Source organism: Lepisma saccharinum, chromosome 23, assembly GCF_977018435.1.
Source record: "Lepisma saccharinum chromosome 23, izLepSacc3.1, whole genome shotgun sequence".
Classification (NCBI taxonomy): domain Eukaryota; kingdom Metazoa; phylum Arthropoda; class Insecta; order Zygentoma; family Lepismatidae; genus Lepisma; species Lepisma saccharinum.
In genome coordinates, this window is record NC_139251.1 from 9898961 (window position 1) to 9912367 (window position 13407).

General features: G+C 40.0%; 1 protein-coding gene across 1 annotated transcript in view; it reads left to right on the forward strand.

Annotated features, from left to right (window-relative positions):
* The window catches only part of drosha (ribonuclease 3 drosha), a 221289-nt gene that overhangs the window by 172089 nt on the left and 35793 nt on the right, over positions 1 to 13407 (forward strand). The gene's annotated exons all lie outside the window — the stretch shown is intronic.

The following is a 13407-nucleotide window of genomic DNA, read 5'->3' on the forward strand; positions in this document are numbered from 1 at the left end:
CGTTGTTTCTTGTGTATCCATTTATGTTTTTTACTATACTATTCTTAAAATAAACTTTGTAGCTGCTAGAAATCATGGCTTTTTGGGTGAAACACCCTGTACAATATTTTCTTTTCACATATGCAACATAGAGTGACATAAAATAAGAAAATACATATGCAACATGTTAACACTAAATTGTGTACGTATTCAAAGTTTCTTTAATGCATATTTAAATACATTACATAATCAATTCATCAATCTTATAACAAACCAACATTGATAGCAATGTTGGCATGGGCTGCCATGGCATTCTCTGTTTTAAAACGTTTTTCATTTAGATCATTTGGCTCCCAGGGCCGAGTTCCGCTACCCCCTAGCTATGTCATTGAACTTCATAAGACTGTATAATATATTATATTTCTACTTTCATAAAATTTGAAATGAATGGTTTGCAATTGTCCCTCTGTTCCCACTCTGCAGGTGCCTTTGGTCGTCTGGAAGGAAAATACAAGAAAAAATATGAAAACTAATTCCATCTTGAGTATCCTTTAGCCCTGCTCCTCTTAAATTCTGCTATCCTGGTTTTTCTTGTACTTTAATGTTTGCCCACCCCCGCAAGACTTAATTTCCGTCAAAGGTTAATGAGCAATGCCCCCTGTGGTTGCAATGAGAAACAATTAGTTTTCGAGGAGGAGTTTTTTTGTCCGATCATTCATTTTATTAAATGAAGCTATAATATTGCGTGCATTTCCTGGCAATAAGATAAAAACTGCTTACACTGAAATAGCTAAGTACATAAATTCTTCTTGGAGGAGAAAGCTCCTCCTAGGACTTTGTAGGATCTAGAAACTACGTAAGTAGGCAACACTGGCTGCAGCTGTCCACGTGGTGAAGAAATGCCTGGAGAAACATGCTACCGGAGGGCTGTTTCCTTCCAGCAGGTTTTGCAGGTGCCCGGATCTTGCTGAATGCCCAGTTACCTTGTAAGTGCAGAGCACCTTGAAGACATGGAACCGGGTAAAGATGCAAGTCGATTGGTTGCCGTGGGCTGGGGAGCAGGTAAACCTGTTCTCGCATGGCAAAAAGCACGGGTAGGCAAAAGCCCAACTTTACAGTGTTCTGCATGCATCTTCTCTCAAAACGTTGACAACAATATATTATTCGCAACTTTTAAAGCAAAATATTTTTGTAATAACCAGGGAACGGATTTGTGTAGTAAAAATGCGCTAAATATGTAAATACATGTTTAGTTATTTTCACTGAAATATGGAGTTAAATATGGACTTGAAATTGTAAAAATTTACATTTTTAATAATGTAGGACACTGCACGACCTACATATACAGTCAACTCTCGATTCTACGACCCCGGGTATAACGACCCTCTCGAAGTAACGACCCTTTTCCCGGGAACCGTGAAAAATTTAGAAAAATTTGGAAAAAAAAAGTTGAAAAATTGAAGGAAATCGGCCGAAAAATGCGTTGTTTTTTCCTCCACTCATTCCCTTTACGAGCGCTCTACCGCCCACAATTAGGTCTGAACTAAAAATAGACACCACCACACCATGCTTGAGTGAAATCCAATAGCACTTGACCTCTGCCCTCCCCTCCCTCAAGCGCACCAATGTTACCCCGCACCCGACTGCCGCTACCCAACGTTCCAGGCTTGTTTTGCCACGCTTGCTCTTGGATACGCGAGAAGAGAAGATCGTATGTGCTTCGATGTTATTTTAAATCGACTTGACTTGTTTCCTTGTCCTAAGAGCTGCTGAAAACTCGCAGGTGAGGAGGGGGGGAGCAGCCCGAAATGACTGCTGGACTTGCAGTCTTTGCCAATGTGTATGGCAGGTCAAGCTCTTTCATCGATAAATACACCACCTTGAGAGATAAGATCGCAGGAATGTTCGAAAATACAGATGCGTGGCGCCTGGAAGTCTGGCCCATCTGTCCAGCTCTGACCTAGAGTTCAGCAGGTTCCCGTGAGTGACCAACATTCGGCCTTGTAGCCGACAACTTCCGGTAATCGCTTTCATTCAAAACGTGTTCTTTGTTCCCTGCAACACTTCATAAAAAAGCGAAACTGTTAGAGATAATCAAAACCACATAGGTGAATTAAAGATCGTCAACCTGCTTAATGCGTTGTCATCCAGGTTTCCACAAAAGTTTACTTCGATCTTACGTGCATCATAACTCCCGTTTCCCACTTCATACTAGGGATGGCCAAACGGATCCGGATCCGAAAAATCCGGAGCCATTCAGATCCGGATCCAAAATTTACGGATCTGGATCCGGATCTGAAAATTTACGGATCTGGATCCGGATCCGAAAATTCCGGATCTGGATCCGGATCCGGGTCAGAAAGTTTCGGATCTGGATCCGGGTCTGAAAGTTTCGGATCTGGACCCGGATCCGAAAGTTCCACTTTAAACTGTAGGTTCAGTCCCGATTAGCCTTACTGTGCATAAAGTGGACTTAAAACAACAATTCAATCTTAAACCTTCGAACACACTGGGTGTTGTGCTCCGACGTAGCAACAGTGCGAACTTCTGCCACCTGCCTAATTTCATAGCCGTACGTTTAGGATCCCTGGCATCATTATGCAATGTGCTAACCACTTTGTCATGGAGGCTGGCCTCTTGCAAGTTGTCCATATGTATAGGCTTAGAATTAATAATATTCTGGTATGAAACACTGTGAATTTATATTCCTGAACATTCCTACGTTACTCACATGTGATCTTTGACTTAAAAAAATAGAATAAAAAACACATGCATCTAGAGACCTGCACAAGACCTGGAGCAGACCCGTTCGCGATACATCACTCCTAAAATGTCATACAACCTGCGTAACACCCTCGGTTGAGCAGCTTGTCTGACCACCTGCCCAGATCGTTCCTGGCAGGTATTGTGAACCCGCAGTCCTACGATACCTAGTAGGTCTCAGTGCATTCTTTCAATCAACTGCACACCCCTCCCTCTGCATGACGTAGTTGCTTCGAGTAGAAACTACACCGGTCACGCACCTGTCTGCAGTGTTGCCAACTGCAATATATTTGCACTACTTAGAAAGGGAACTCAGATTCGTAAGCCACATCGCCAGTGAAATGAGCTTTTAGAATGTTGCTACTTTTTCCCCCACACACATTGAAATTGGTTTTCGGTGGTATAGGCTCCATAAGAATATGTCGTAAACAACCAATAATCCAGGGCACTGGTGGAACATGTCATGTTCAATGCTGAAGTCGTGAGTAGAGCAACACACTGTTCTACTGCGAACACCATAGCCGTAGCCAGGCAGGGGCCAGGTGCATTGCCGTTACCCTCCCCCCCTTCTTTCTGAAGTTTGGTAAACTACTTTGTAAAATTTTTCTTTGTAGCTAATCAGTGCTGATTTATTCATTCTAGTTTTTGGACTTTTAACCACTGTTATTTTTTAAAAGAGATTTACCTATGTTTCGGAGCCTCCAAAACGTAGGAAGCAAGGGTTGGTGGACAGTCTCAACTGTTACGTCAGTGTGTTGCCAGGACAGTACCTGTCAAAATGCCGTGGATGTGCAACCGAGTGCGAGTGATTGTGATATTGGGTTTGTGTGGAAAACATGTTGACCTTCAAACCAAATAAGGAGCAAGTGCGGCATGTGCGACTTGCAAGACAAAGATTGCCCTGGCCAGCTGAAAAACTTCCAAGATGCCGAATTGCAAGCACTGTTGGACGAAGACGATACGCAAATGCAACAACAACTGCCAGAGAAGTTAAATGTTGGTCACCAAACCATATCTGATCGTCTTCATGTCATGGGAAAGATCCAGAAGGCAGGAAAATGGGTCCCACATCATCTGAACGACAGACAAATGGAAAAGCGAAAAAGGGTGTGTGAAGTGTTGCTTTCTCAGCATGAAAAAAAGTCTTTCTTGCATCGGATAGTGGCTGCGGACAAAAAATGGATCTACTTCGAGAACCCAAAATGCAAAAAATCTATGGGTTGACCCAACATCAACTGCAAAACTGAATCGCTTCGGAAGGAAGACAATGCTGTGCATTTGGTGGGATCAGAAGGGTGTGGTGTACCATGACCTTCTGAACCAACTGAAACAGTGAATGCCGTTCGCTACCATCAACAACTCATCAATTTGAACAATGCTTTGATCGAAAAGCACCCAGATTGGGCGACAAGACACGGAAAAGTGATTTTGCAGCACAACGCCTCATCACACACAGCGAAAGGCGTTAGATACACCATTTCTGCCCGCCCGCCATACTCACTAGATGTAGCCTCTTCGGACTAATACTTGTTTTCATCGATGTCTCACTCACTTTCCCAGCAACACTTCAACAATTACGAAGATGTCGAACAATGGCTTTCTGACTGGATCACCTCAAAATGTGAACGATTTTTCTGGAAGGGCATCCACAATTTGACGGACAGATGGGCACAATGTATAGCTAGCGATGGAGCATACTTTGATTAAAGCATTTGTCACCTTTCTCCCCAAATACACTTGTTTTCTTTCGGATCAATTAGGAATTATTAACACATTCGGGTCTGGCCTCATAATACAGCATTTTTACCTCTGGTCTGCGGTTTTTGGTTGTTTTTCAAAAAATCATAGAAAAAATATTTTTAATTTGTTTTTATTTGACACATATTTCTTAAATCTACAAGACTTCCTCTTTTCAATGAACAAAAATTTGTTAAATTTTCTTTTCATTTTCAGACATTTTTTAATATTTTTTCAGCAATGTTTTGTGAAGAAGAAAAAAAGTACAACATTGTAACAAATGTTAATATAGAGATATTTTAAGTTCGTAATCTGGAAATTTCAATAATTAACTACATAAACTATCAATACATCTTTTGAATCTTGCATAAGAATACTTCTTATGTGCACATAACAAAAAATAATTACAAATTACAAGTAATTATCTTTTGTATGAAAAAGTGGCTGCAGGACAGGACCAGACGATGTATCAGTTGGTTCTGCATCATCTGTAAAAATTAATCAAATAAATAAATAAACTAAATAAATAAAATAAATTTTCATTTGACATACACTATACAAAATAATAAATAGAAAAACTAAAATTACATCAGTGCATGTAGGAGAATTAAGCAAGAGGAAAGATGAACCAAAAAAATTACCTCTTCTCACTTCATTCAAAAAATACTAGAGTTTGCAACACTTTTTATATTGTCAACAATAATTATTACGAATATAACCTACCTTTCAAATCTTCAAATTCATCTGCATCATCAAAATCGTCGCTAACTTCAAACTCTGAGGCGGAATCCTCTATGCAGTCTGGATCTAATGACGCCATTCTAAGCAATGCACAGTACATCAACCCGACAACAAACAGTCGAAGGTGCGAGATAAAAATAGCACATGAGTCACCTAGCAGTCGGAATTTCAACAGAGGGGCTTGAATGAACATGCGCATGAGATGAAGTACAAGCGAGCATAGCCCGTCGTTCAATCGGCAAAGCGATTGCATACCGCAGGACGGGCTAAGCCCGTCGTTCGTCCACATTGACTTTAAGTGCACTGCGGGCTACACCCGTCGTGAGACCCCAATGTGTTAACCGGCACACCTGGTAAAAAATAACAGTGGTTAAAAGTCCAATAACTAGAATTTGTAAAATTTGGTTGTAGTGACAAGTGAAAATGTAGATTGCAAATATTATTTTGCTCAAAACTTAATATTTAAATTCACAGAATACAAAGAACAGATAGGCGTAATATTATTTCATCTGATTTACAAGCCGAAGTCAAAGTAGCAGGAAGTAATTAGAATATTTTCTCTCGGCTTCAGCTATGAGTGGGAAGATATTGAAAATATACTGTAAGTATTTGAACGATATTTCTAGATTTTCTGTGTCCTATATTAACTTAATGATTACACACACACACATAATTTACTTTCATATAATAATATTAAACCTTTGAAAATGAACTTGGTTTATAATGCCCTCCCTGATAACCCATGAGTGCCCCCTAACCAATCGATTCTGGCTACGGGCCTGCAGAGATGCAACCACGAATTTTCGTTTGGAGGGGCAAGTACCTGGATAAATGTGCCATCAACAACAACAACAATATAAAGTAACATCAAAGGCATTATTCTCATAAGTCATGCAAAAAGAAGGTGGGTAGAATTTGTTTCTAACGCATTTGCATTTGTGTTGAAACAAAGGATTTGAAATATTTTTTCAACATGTTAATTTCACATTAGCTAATAATGGAAAACAAGCACACAAACTTTTTTTGAAAGAAAGAAAGTGCATGATAAATGCATTCTCAATGTACATATGGCATGTAAAATTTTCATGTACAGGGTGTTTCTGTGAAAACACCGTGATTTTGAAGTACAACAACATTTTTTAATATACCCATTATAAGATAAATTTACATGGTCTGATAAATCAAAGATTAAAGTTTAATGTAAGACATGTTCAAAGTGTCCACCTTGACGATTGTACACTTCCCTGACCCTGATGCACATGTTATCAAAAACCTTACCAAGGGTTACGTGACTAACTGCTGCAGTACACTGCTCAATGTTTGCCCTCAATTAATGTAAAGATCGGGGTTTAAGCTTGAATACCTCCTGCTTGAGGTAACCCCATAAAAAAATCACAAGGGTTAATGTCTGGGCTGCATGGAGGCCACTGTAACCCTGTTCCATAAAACAAGGGATAGCGATTGGAGATCACACGATTGGGGAATTTTGTGTGAAGGAAAGTACGGCTGTTGTATGCGGTTTAGCTCCATCCTGCTGGAACCATTGCCGACGAAGTGGACACCTTTTACGACGAAGACCAGGATAGAAGTAATGCTCAAGCATTTGCAAGTAATTTTCTGATGTGACATAGCCATCAAAGAAGAAAGGTCCAATTATGCCATGTTTTGAAATAGCACACCAAACCAAAAACTTTTCCGGATGCAGAGTTGAGTCTACCATTTCATGCAGATTTTCTGTTGCCCAAATCCTTATATTTTGTTTGTTTACTTCACCTGACAGATAAAAGTACGCTTCGTCTTTACACCACAAGTTACCAATAATGTCAGGGTCATCAGCAATTAATGCACTGAACTGATTTGCAAAATGCAAATGCCTTCTTTTTCCAATGACTGTTAATTTTTTAAGCATCTGCATTTTGTAGGGGAACATTTGCAAACGAAACAAAACAGTGTAAAACATTGGAAAACAAAATTTATACGTTGTTTCTTGTGTATCCATTTATGTTTTTTACTATACTATTCTTAAAATAAACTTTGTAGCTGCTAGAAATCATGGCTTTTTGGGTGAAACACCCTGTACAATATTTTCTTTTCACATATGCAACATAGAGTGACATAAAATAAGAAAATACATATGCAACATGTTAACACTAAATTGTGTACGTATTCAAAGTTTCTTTAATGCATATTTAAATACATTACATAATCAATTCATCAATCTTATAACAAACCAACATTGATAGCAATGTTGGCATGGGCTGCCATGGCATTCTCTGTTTTAAAACGTTTTTCATTTAGATCATTTGGCTCCCAGGGCCGAGTTCCGCTACCCCCTAGCTATGTCATTGAACTTCATAAGACTGTATAATATATTATATTTCTACTTTCATAAAATTTGAAATGAATGGTTTGCAATTGTCCCTCTGTTCCCACTCTGCAGGTGCCTTTGGTCGTCTGGAAGGAAAATACAAGAAAAAATATGAAAACTAATTCCATCTTGAGTATCCTTTAGCCCTGCTCCTCTTAAATTCTGCTATCCTGGTTTTTCTTGTACTTTAATGTTTGCCCACCCCCGCAAGACTTAATTTCCGTCAAAGGTTAATGAGCAATGCCCCCTGTGGTTGCAATGAGAAACAATTAGTTTTCGAGGAGGAGTTTTTTTGTCCGATCATTCATTTTATTAAATGAAGCTATAATATTGCGTGCATTTCCTGGCAATAAGATAAAAACTGCTTACACTGAAATAGCTAAGTACATAAATTCTTCTTGGAGGAGAAAGCTCCTCCTAGGACTTTGTAGGATCTAGAAACTACGTAAGTAGGCAACACTGGCTGCAGCTGTCCACGTGGTGAAGAAATGCCTGGAGAAACATGCTACCGGAGGGCTGTTTCCTTCCAGCAGGTTTTGCAGGTGCCCGGATCTTGCTGAATGCCCAGTTACCTTGTAAGTGCAGAGCACCTTGAAGACATGGAACCGGGTAAAGATGCAAGTCGATTGGTTGCCGTGGGCTGGGGAGCAGGTAAACCTGTTCTCGCATGGCAAAAAGCACGGGTAGGCAAAAGCCCAACTTTACAGTGTTCTGCATGCATCTTCTCTCAAAACGTTGACAACAATATATTATTCGCAACTTTTAAAGCAAAATATTTTTGTAATAACCAGGGAACGGATTTGTGTAGTAAAAATGCGCTAAATATGTAAATACATGTTTAGTTATTTTCACTGAAATATGGAGTTAAATATGGACTTGAAATTGTAAAAATTTACATTTTTAATAATGTAGGACACTGCACGACCTACATATACAGTCAACTCTCGATTCTACGACCCCGGGTATAACGACCCTCTCGAAGTAACGACCCTTTTCCCGGGAACCGTGAAAAATTTAGAAAAATTTGGAAAAAAAAAGTTGAAAAATTGAAGGAAATCGGCCGAAAAATGCGTTGTTTTTTCCTCCACTCATTCCCTTTACGAGCGCTCTACCGCCCACAATTAGGTCTGAACTAAAAATAGACACCACCACACCATGCTTGAGTGAAATCCAATAGCACTTGACCTCTGCCCTCCCCTCCCTCAAGCGCACCAATGTTACCCTGCACCCGACTGCCGCTACCCAACGTTCCAGGCTTGTTTTGCCACGCTTGCTCTTGGATACGCGAGAAGAGAAGATCGTATGTGCTTCGATGTTATTTTAAATCGACTTGACTTGTTTCCTTGTCCTAAGAGCTGCTGAAAACTCGCAGGTGAGGAGGGGGGGAGCAGCCCGAAATGACTGCTGGACTTGCAGTCTTTGCCAATGTGTATGGCAGGTCAAGCTCTTTCATCGATAAATACACCACCTTGAGAGATAAGATCGCAGGAATGTTCGAAAATACAGATGCGTGGCGCCTGGAAGTCTGGCCCATCTGTCCAGCTCTGACCTAGAGTTCAGCAGGTTCCCGTGAGTGACCAACATTCGGCCTTGTAGCCGACAACTTCCGGTAATCGCTTTCATTCAAAACGTGTTCTTTGTTCCCTGCAACACTTCATAAAAAAGCGAAACTGTTAGAGATAATCAAAACCACATAGGTGAATTAAAGATCGTCAACCTGCTTAATGCGTTGTCATCCAGGTTTCCACAAAAGTTTACTTCGATCTTACGTGCATCATAACTCCCGTTTCCCACTTCATACTAGGGATGGCCAAACGGATCCGGATCCGAAAAATCCGGAGCCATTCAGATCCGGATCCAAAATTTACGGATCTGAAAATTTACGGATCTGGATCTGGATCTGAAAATTCCAGATCTGGATCCGGATCCGGGTCAGAAAGTTTCGGATCTGGATCCGGGTCTGAAAGTTTCGGATCTGGACCCGGATCCGAAAGTTCCGGATCTGGACCCGGATCCGAAAGTTCCGGATCCGGGTCCGAAAGTTTCGGAACCGGATCCGAGAGTTTCGTATCTCAATCCCATTATAATATTACCACACCTTAAAAGGTATTATGATCTTCGATTACAAAGAAATTTTTCATTAGTTAGTGCTACAAGAATTTTTTTCAAGTGTTGTTCCTAAAATACTTTGCTACGCATCGGCTAACACACTCGTGCACAAAAATAATCTTACTTGTTTAACATAAAATGTCAGAGGTGATTATGTAAATGCCATTGAAACGAATATGAATTCATTCGAATGTATTGGAAATGAAAACACACATAAATGTGAGACATTCCATTCCAAGATGAAACCTTTAACACATATAACAAGATAGAAATGTTATACAAAAATTATACAATTGTTCTACAGTTACAGTTTTACAAATTAAAATAAAACATTATAATATATGCAGTGTTATATAATTACAAAGTGTAAGACTAACAAGGGAGGTTATCTAAGTGTCCCCCTCCGATTTCCATGAAACTTTGCAGGCGTATAGTAGGGCCCAACACTACGTGTTTTTTTCGTTTCACCTAAAAAACGGTTTTAGGGGGCAAAACCCCCTCAAATGTCAAGATGAGGACAAATTGAAGTGAGGATCTGACCCCTGTGTCCCCCTCCGATTTCCATGAAACTTGGCAGGTGTATAGTGGGGCCCAATGGAAGAAATACGTGTTTTTTTTGTTTCAGCTAAAAAAACGGTTTTAGGGGGCAAAACCCCCTTAAATGTCAATATGAGGACAAATTTAAGTGTGCATTTGACCTATGTGTCCCCTTCCGATTTCCATGAAACTTGGCAGCTGTATAGTGGGGCCCAATGGAAGAAATACGTGGTTTTTTTGTTTCAGCTAAAAAAAACGGTTTTAGGGGTCAAAACCCCCTTAAATGTCAAGATGAGGACAAATTGAAGTGAGGATCTGACACCTGTGTCCCCCTCCGATTTCCATGATACTTGGCAGGTGTGTGTATAAACTGGCCCAAATGAAGAAATACGTGTTTTTTTTTGTTTCGGCTAAAAAACTGTTTTAGGGGGCAACCCCCCTCAAATACACCTGCCAAGTTTCATGGAAATCGGAGGGGGAGACTTAGACCTCCCTTGTAAGTGTATTAATTAATTACAAATCGCGCACGCGCGCACACACACTATATATATATATGTGTGTGTATGTATATATATTATATATATATGTATATTAACAGGTAACAATATGTTATAAACACATTCTTACTTTCCAAAGAAGCGCATGTGGGATGGCAAAACGGATCCGGATCCGAAAATTCCGAATCCGGATTCAAAAGTACCGGATCCGGAAGTACCGAATCCGGATCCGAAAGTTCTGGATCCGGATCCGAAAGCGGATCCGGAAATTTTAGGATCCGGATCTGGCCATCCCTACTTCATACGTTTTCATAATTGTGTCGATGTCGTCATATCTGCCAAAAGAAGTGTTCTGTTGGCTGACTGACTTCTCCCTCTTTTCCTGTCAGCAAACGTGGGGGGGGGTGGGGGGGGTGATACAGATTGTTTCAGCCACGATTTTCTTGCTGATGTGGGCTGATTACAGGCGAGGGTGGAAAATGAACCACCCCTCTTCCTTTCCTTTGACGTCTAAAATGGGGCAACCAGTTCTGGATATATTCTTGAAAACTAACAAAAACCATAGAACCAATAAAAAAAAAAAAGTGACCCTCTACCCTTTCCCCAGCTCATTCTCCGCCACTGGTGTGCACGGCAATGTTGATAATTGCAGATTTCAGTTGTTTTTTTTATTTATTTATTTATTATTATTTTTTAATGCTGTTGTCTGCATTGGAAATATTGCCCGTATTATCGTCTGTTGCATGGTAAACGTAAAGCAAGGGTCATTTCTTTCTTCTTTACACTGCTGTTAAAAGTTCCGTCTTCGACAGTTGCGTTATCTTTAAAATACTGGGACTTTTCTCTTCCGCCACATGTTGCTCGAACTTCCAGCCGGTCTCCTTGTTTTTAGGATGCAGCTGGCGCCAATGTTTTGTCTAGCGTCTGCAAAGCTCTCGCTTGCCGATCCAGCGTGAAGGCAAAAGTTATTGTTTTGAATCTCGCAAAGATGTTTTGATTTGACGATAACGAAATTCGATCTCCAGAACTGAAAACAAGAGTTAAAATAACTTTATGTTCTGCGCCTTCTGATAAGCAAATCTGTAAATTTAATTTGCATCGGCTTTTCTTCAGAACCATTCATGTGGAGGAAAAAAAAAAGTGTGTTCAATGTAGGAATGGTCGCTGAGACTGATTAATAAGACATTATTCAAGGGGAAAACGTTTGGAAGGGTGGGTGTTTGACATCGAGAATACTCCTAAATCCAACATTAAATCGTCGATTAACGTGAGAGTAAATAATGATCTACCATTTTGATATGTGAAAATGCGCAGTTTCATAAAGCTTGTTTTCAGTTCATTTTATGCTGATGGGCTAATTGGGACTAAATATATAGTTTAAAGTGAAATTCAATTCCAAACCCGAATGATTATCGACTGCCACGCTGTTTAATGACTTGTCCTAGAATACGCATTGGGTGAAAACAGATCGCAAGTTGCACGTTTCCTTTTTCACGCTGGATTACAATGCAAGTCAAGGAAGGAGTTTGGACTGCTCCCTTGAATGGGGAAGGAGGGAGAATGAAGTTGGTTGAAGCAAAGAAATGTGACTCTTTTTTACGATGTATTTTACACAGCGGAACCAGAACGAAAATTACAGCCCTGCCTTCATTTTTTTTGACTAGTACCTAGGGAGGTTGTGTTGTTTCTCCCAAGAGATCTAATCTTACCAGTTAATCTTGTAACAGACAATGCTCCAGTAAACCCGTATAAAATCCAACATTCATTCTGCCCGATTATCTCCCGACTTTTGCTGGCACCAGTCTGACTGGTGTCAAGATTCTTCGAGTTTCGCTTGCAATAAGCGAGAGATTGTTTTCCTTTCCATTGGTCTCAGTGCAAACGGGTTTCTCATGAACTAGAATTGTAAGAATTTCCTGGAAAAGCAACGACTCTGCACAATTGAAACAAAGTAACATTATTTTAAATTCTCTTTTGTGAAAACTTTTTCATGTTCTATTTTCCTTCTCACAACACGCATCCTGTGTATAACAGGTTGTATAACTACCAGGATAAATGGTGTTACCATCTCCTAGGCATCTTTGAGTCCGTTTGAGCTCCCTTTAAGCTGAAAATTGGTGCAAATTCCAATAACGACCCCTTCGAAATAACGACCCTTTTCCCGGGAACTGTGAAAGGTCGTTGAATCGAGATTTGACTGTAATACAGTCTCGGCATTGCAACTATTAATGTGACTGTCTTGAAGAGAAACCAGAAGCAAATCCAGTACGTCAGCCACAAGTCGTTGCATCTGGCACTGCTGTGGGGTTTGCGGTGGGCTTCCTGTCTTGGGACACTCTTCCAACATTGCCAAAATAATGTTTGTAACAACCAGGAACCGATCCTTGAGCCTTCATTCAATATTGTTGACAACAATTGTAAATAAACAGGAATTTCAACTGTTTTTCAACATTAAAAGCAAACAGTTGGGAGGTGTAAAATTTAAAGAAGAAAAAGAAATGTCCGGATGACTTGTAAATAATGCAATTGGAGTGTGTAGAACAAGATCATAATCTTTTTCTTTTGCTTGTTTAACATCGCTTCGGACTTTGTCAGTTATTTGCAAGATATTCACACAACTCTTTGGGTCAGATGGGGACATTTAGTTATTGTGTGAATATGGAGTATATGTTGATA